The sequence below is a fragment of the Lissotriton vulgaris genome, chromosome 12, assembly GCF_964263255.1.
Source record: "Lissotriton vulgaris chromosome 12, aLisVul1.2, whole genome shotgun sequence".
Taxonomy (NCBI): domain Eukaryota; kingdom Metazoa; phylum Chordata; class Amphibia; order Caudata; family Salamandridae; genus Lissotriton; species Lissotriton vulgaris.
Window position 1 is genome coordinate 713,023,593 of NC_141700.1, and position 6,659 is coordinate 713,030,251.

General features: G+C 47.7%; 1 non-coding gene across 1 annotated transcript; it reads left to right on the forward strand.

Annotated features, from left to right (window-relative positions):
- Positions 1-201: 201 nt before the first annotated feature.
- On the forward strand, positions 202-273 carry TRNAA-CGC (transfer RNA alanine (anticodon CGC)). Its single transcript has one exon. It is a non-coding gene; the product is annotated as a tRNA-Ala (tRNA).
- Positions 274-6,659: the final 6,386 nt, after the last annotated feature.

Genomic DNA, 6,659 nt, shown 5'->3' on the forward strand with positions numbered 1-6,659 from the left:
TAGGCGCGCTATCTCTGTTTTCTAATGGTTGTTTTCTTCTACAGACACATCTCGCTCAGCTTGGTGGACTCTAGTGATCTGGTGCGATCCTTTTCTGGTACTTGGTCCTCGATCCCATGTCAGTTTCAGTATCATGTAGAACCGACATTGGTGCGGGTTGCATTTACTCAATATAGTTAACTCGTGTACGTCATCACAGATGGGGATGTAGCTCAGTGGTAGAGCGCATGCTTCGCATGTATGAGGCCCCGGGTTCAATCCCCGGCATCTCCAGATTTTTTTACTGTTTATTTGATATATCTGTATTTCACGAAAATTGATTTATGTTAAACCATTGTGCTTCTTAATAATTATTTGCTATGAACGAAATATAAATTAATTTTGTAAACAGTGTTCAAAACGTGAGTTAGCTCGCACGGATTGCGAAAGCTGGCGGCCATTTACCTTGAAACATTCATGTACGTTTACAAAGCCTCATACAATGTCACGAAGAAAAAGCTGACATACCAACTGAACCAATAAAAACCCGCCCACCCCATAGCCTCGAATGTCAGAAGAAAATAAAACAAGCATTGGCAAAACCAATATGTTTTGCCTATGAAATCTATTGCTTTTTAATTTTATATTCATTTACATTTTTATATTTTGCACAGCACACATATTGAAAGCGGGTTGGTGAAAACAACACACTCTTCTTAAGTGCAATCGGGCTGATACAGCCAGGTGCTTTTGATACATGCACAATTGCCACCATTGCCTCATGTTACATAACGTTTGTTCTTGTGTTTTGAGTGTCTGCCATTTATTGCAATATTATACCTCCACTTGTACTTTGTACACATTTGTAACATGCACACGTCACATTTGCCTCTTGTAACGTACCGTGTGTAACATGCACACGTCACTTTTGCCTCTTGTAACGTACCGTTTGCTACCTCTTGTATTTTGTTAGCTCTTGATACATGCCAGAGGCACACCCAGAGTCAAATTTCGGGAGGGGCTAAGATAAAATTTCGGGGTGGGAGGGGCGGGTAGCTGATTTTTCAAGCAAAAGGCAGAGTGGAGCTGCAGGGGCCCTAAGAAGGGGTGAAAACCATAGAAGCCTCATTAACAAGCAAAAGGTCTTTAACCCCTTCACTGCGGGGCTAATTTCCTCACCGTGAGGGGGGAAGGGGGGCCGCGCACGGCGCCGCTGTGCTCATGACGAGCCCAGGCTCGTCATGCAGCACGGTGCTCGTGTGCTCATGACGAGCCTGGGCTCGTCATGAACCCGCCCGCGCAATGGAACGCTCAGCACAGCGGGGGAATTAGCCCCGCGTGTGAGCGTTCCACAGCTCATGACGAGCCCAGGCTCGTCATGAGCACACGAGCACCGTGCTGCATGACGAGCCTGGGCTCGTCATGAGCACTGAAGGGGTTAAAAGACCTGTGAAGCACTCGGGTGCGGCTGTGTGTGCGCCCAGGAAGCGGTCTCATCCCGGGCTGACACACACGACGGGGCAGAGGAGGGGCTGAAGCCCTTTGAGTCCAATGGGCGTTGCGCGCCTGATACATGCACAATAGTCACTATTGCCTCATGTAACGTAAGGTTTGCTTTTGTATGATGCTCACTTGTAATGTTCTCCTCATGTATCATTACTGTTCCTATTGTGAAGCACTCGGACACCTTCGGGTAAAGTCCACGCTATATAAAAACGCCTAAAATAAAAAGAAACACAAAAAAAACCAAAGGGCTTCCCCCCTCGTGTGTGTCAGTCCGGGTGAGACAGCTTTCTTGGCACACACACAGACAGTTTTTGAGCAGATCGCTGTCGCACCAGAGTACTTCATATGTCTTTAAAAGACCATTTACGTGTTAAAAAGGCTTTGTTGTTTTTTCACCCCTTCATCTTCACTCTGCCTATTGCTGGAAGAATTAGCACCCCCCTGAAATATTTAGTAGCCCCCCCACCCCCACACACACACAATTTGGCTCTAGTTGCACCTCTGCTCACAGCACAACTTATAAGGAACACCTAGTATGCTGATTTTTAGGCGGCCCACTTTCTGAGTGCAAAAATATCCACTTCTCCATCGCCCCGTCACCGTCAGCTTCCTTCAGAGGTCTCCTGGTATATCGACCTCCAGGATTGGTAGGACAATTCCCCAAGGTACTACTAGAATCGATAGTAAATCTGGCTACTTCCGTTTCCGTTTAATGTTAAAAGCCAATGAAAAAATTTGAGAAACCATGCTTTTTCAAACACATAAAACATTTACTCTAACCTGAACACAAATACAAAAAGGCAAGATGAAGAGACCAATGTTAGACTAATTACCACATACAGCCAAAAGGAAAGGGAGATTAGATTTATTATAAAAAATCTATGCACTATAGTTCTAACAGATGCCACTTTAGGCCAAATATTACCCTACAAACCTACCCTTATTTTTCCGCGAGCTCTCCATATGAGAAGTGCATTAGTCAAAAGCAGCCCTGAAATAGGTGTTAAAACTAATTGGCTTTCACCTAAAAAGCAGGATTGCTGAGAAGTTGTCAGAGGCCTCAGCCTCTTTCTCCACCACTCTACAAACGTGCCTCATGATGCACGACTAGTTGGGGGATGAAGTCCTTTTGGCTGCAGAGGGTTCTTGGGGGGCAAGTAACCCTCCTGGTACCTCCTGTAAGTTCTACGCAGCAGAATACCTGAGAGCTGGTCAGAGGCCCAGCCACATTTCTTCACCCCTCTGCAAACGTTACTGCTAGTTAAAAAACCTTAGAAATTCACTATAAAAACAAAGGTTAGTGGGACGTTATAGTTGGGAATTAGCATTTCAAAAAACCTTAGAAATTCATTGAAAAAAACAAAGGTTTTAAAGATAGAAGATTATACATCTAGATCTAGATTATAGTGAGGGTCAGAATCTACTCATACAAAACCAGAGAAATTCAGCTGTTTTAATTACCTGGGTTAACTAAAGTTTGCACCCTCACAATGCACTGCTTATGACCTCATGAATTACATCACTGATGACATAGTCAGTGATATCACTGATGGCATCTCAAATGACATCATCCACAGCATCTCTGACGTACCCACTCACACCCCTATAGAAACGTTTATTCCAGAATCCAGCTCCGGGTTTTCACGCTGAGACCCAGGGCGCGCGAAAACGAGAGGACGCGAGGAGGACGCCGGCTGCACCAGACCTCGGTCCCGCGGCAGCTTTTGCAACCGCATTCCGTCTGTGGCCCCCCTCATCTGCGCAGAGAACTGCGGGGGTGTCAGGCGCGGGAGAGCAGGCAGCAGTGGCAGCTCGGCTCGGCAGGAGCTCTATGACCCGCGATCTACAGCCCGCAGCGCACATACCACACTCCACGACGGTGTTTGAGGTGGCGGCGGGCAGGCGGCGGAAAACAGCAGAAGCGGTCCGGTGCGGTGTGGCCATCTCTGTGGCCATCTCTGGAGCACCACGATCCCTCTACCCAGTACAGCACCGCTGCAATATATACAGGACGAGAGCAGAGAGCAGCAGCCTGCATTGTAGCAGGCCAGGAGTTCAGAGAAGGGCGAGTGGGTGACTGGCAGGGAGAGGCTGTGGCCGGTCGCCTCCATTACCGGCAGCGCATAGGAAGGACTCACCCCTCCCTGGCCCTCCCTGCCCCGGCCCTCCCCCCCCCCCCTTCCAATCAGGGCTTCAGCCCCCCTGCACTTCTTGTACCTCTGTGTTACGACAGGGGTAGGAGCCTCAATTGAGCCACAAGTTAAGCCAAGGCGTGGCATCTGAGGGCAGTGAGATCGAGCAGAGCAGAGCAGAGCTGAGCAACTCCCCTGCTGCTGCTGAAACCTCAACTTGGCAAATCAAATCCTAATTTACCGAGGATATTCTGAAAACAGTTAGTGGCTGTGCGCTCACGGATACTTGGGGACACCTGAGGATAGCAGAGGAGGTGCTGGTGAATGAAGAGAACTGAGAACGGGGAAAAGTTGATCGGAGGACGGCACTCAGGACATAGCAGGCTTCACGGCGTAAGGTGAGGCCACTTGACCAACTGGTTAATTGACTAACTGACTTACTGATTGTCATTTTTGTGTGTGCCTCTACAAACCTATAGCCCCCTCCGGTCTTGAGGACGACTTTCTGCTTCTCTTTACTTCCTTCTGTCACTGTTACCTGGTCCACCAGACTCTACTACATCCCGGGAACACCTCCCCCTCTCTTGACCTGTAAGGAGGTGCGCCCAGAGAGGCTCACTGAGAGCGGGAGTTAAACATCAATTTTGAAAAAAACGTGACATGAGGAACATTTTGCGGCCACAGCAGCCAGCCTAGGCAGCCACATTAACCTAAATCGGCCCGCTCGCAAAAATGCGGTCCGGAAAGACAAGGCAACAGGAATCAGCAAACCCCGCCAAAAGAGCAAAGAGAGCAAATAAGAAGTCAATAGACAAAGACAGTCCTGAAATGCAAGTGAGGGCGAAAGATGATGCCCACAACCTAATCTCTCCGCTTCTTACTAGACCTGAACTCTCGTTAAGCGGGATGGCATGTATTACAAGCAGTCCAAGCAGCTCAAGCGGCGGCCTTAACATGCCTAAGCCAACATACCAACCAAAAATTTACACAACATTTTCATTTCTAAAAGATGCTGGGCCGGTACTGTGCTTAAACAGCAGTAAAGTAACTAACCTCCCGGAGCCGCTCCAACCTCTCAATGTACACCAAACGGAACATCAACATCAATTGGTGCACGAGCAGCAGCAGCAGCATTGGCAGCAAGGTCAGCAACAGGGGTTAGACAGTAGTAGCCTATCAGCAAGATGCAAAAACTATGTTAGTGGCGGCGCAAGCCCTAAAGAGGGAAAAGATGCATCAACCATAACTAAGGAGGCAAGGACCCAGAGATTCAATGAAGAAAATCAACTAGGGTACGATGACATGAATCAATTGGAGAAACCCCAGCCTACAAATAAAGTAAAAGGCAATTAACGTAGGCTCAATACGTCTGACCTAGCGGTGAGTGGCAGAGTAACAACGACAGAGGGAGGAATCGAAGGCGGGGAGGAAAAAAAGGGGGAAATCACCAATAACAGCACCCCCTATGAGCACATCAAGGATGGTTCATTGATCCAAATGTTTCCACAGCAACTGGGAGGAGAGATGGAGGCTTCTGAAACTAAGAAGCTTAGCCTAGCTTCTCATGGCTCCATACAGCGACTAGACACGCCGCCGCAGGCCAAAAAAGAAGACAAATCTAATCCCAAAGATAACCCTCTCAATTTGGGTTCTCTTGATTCTATACGGCAACCAGTCACGCCGCTGCAGGCCAAAAAAGAAGACAATCCCAACCCCAATTACATCCCTCCCATTATGGGTACTCTTGGACAGGATACATCAGAGATACCTGGGACATGCAAGCATCCGGAGGCACGCACAGCTAATCTGAGCACAGCTAATATGAGTAAAACAGATAGCACAAACTCCAAAACAATGAGAAAAAACACAGAGGACAAAAAACCTCCAACAGCACAAGATGAGCAAGTTCAACCAAGACGGGCAAAAACAAACATCCAACACAGCCTCAGCCTTGTCACAGCCCAACCTGACTGTAATTCAAAACAATCGCTAATGCCTAAGGAAACCGAACCAGAGCCATCGTATCTTACACCTGAAGAATGGGAGGAACTAGTCGCGTCCTATTCCAACGTCACCGGAGGCGAGTCAGATGGAAGGAATAACAGCTCTCCAAAACCAAACAATGAAAAGGATAAATCACAGAACAAATACGACATCTGGTCCACTTTACTGCACACAATGCAAATGTCTGTGAACGCATTGCAGTATCAATCAGACAAGATGGACCTCCAGCTGTCAGTCCTCAACTCACTCTCCATTTTTGTTTCCGGCATAGATGACAAGCTGGCCGACCTCAACAATTTGATCAAGAGGGCACAGTCAGACACAAAACTCGCTCAGGCTAGCTGCACCTGCATAACAATTGTGGACAAGTTAGCAACATTACCATCAGCATTGGATAATCTCCTTGTCGACATAAGGAAAGCAGTGCCAGCCCAACCAACGCTAGGTGTGGTCCACTCCAGTATTAGTGGACAACAAACGACTAAGCTAAGTAAAGTCGAAAGACCCAAAGCACAGGCTAAGCAAACTGCAAGCGCGGCACAGACATCAGAGAACAAACAGTCTTGCGATGACGAGGGCTCACCCCTATCAGGGCCAAACATCAGTGTATTAATTGAAGAGCAACAGTAGCCCTGAAGAGCAATTTCACTAAACCTAGTAATCTCCTGGAAAATCAGGCTCCGCTTAAAGGGGCACAATTATCCTCCAAACAGCGGAGAAAACAAAGGAGAAAGGGGAGAAACCAAAAAACCTTGCAGGCATTGCCAGACAACAAGGAAGGAATCCACAGAACCAGGGATGATCCAAGGGATGTCCAACTAGTCTACTCATGTAGGGAGGAAGAAGATATGGCCCCGGTTGGGGAGAGAAAAAGAGCCTGACCCAGGAAAAAGGACCAGAAATCATTGTGCGAACAACCGCCAAAGAATTGACTATGGATAGACTGGAGCAGAAACCGGGGAACAATAGCGGGACCCCTTTTGTGGAACCACCGATAATAACAAATGTCTGGGCACTTAATAAGGCAAAATCATGCCC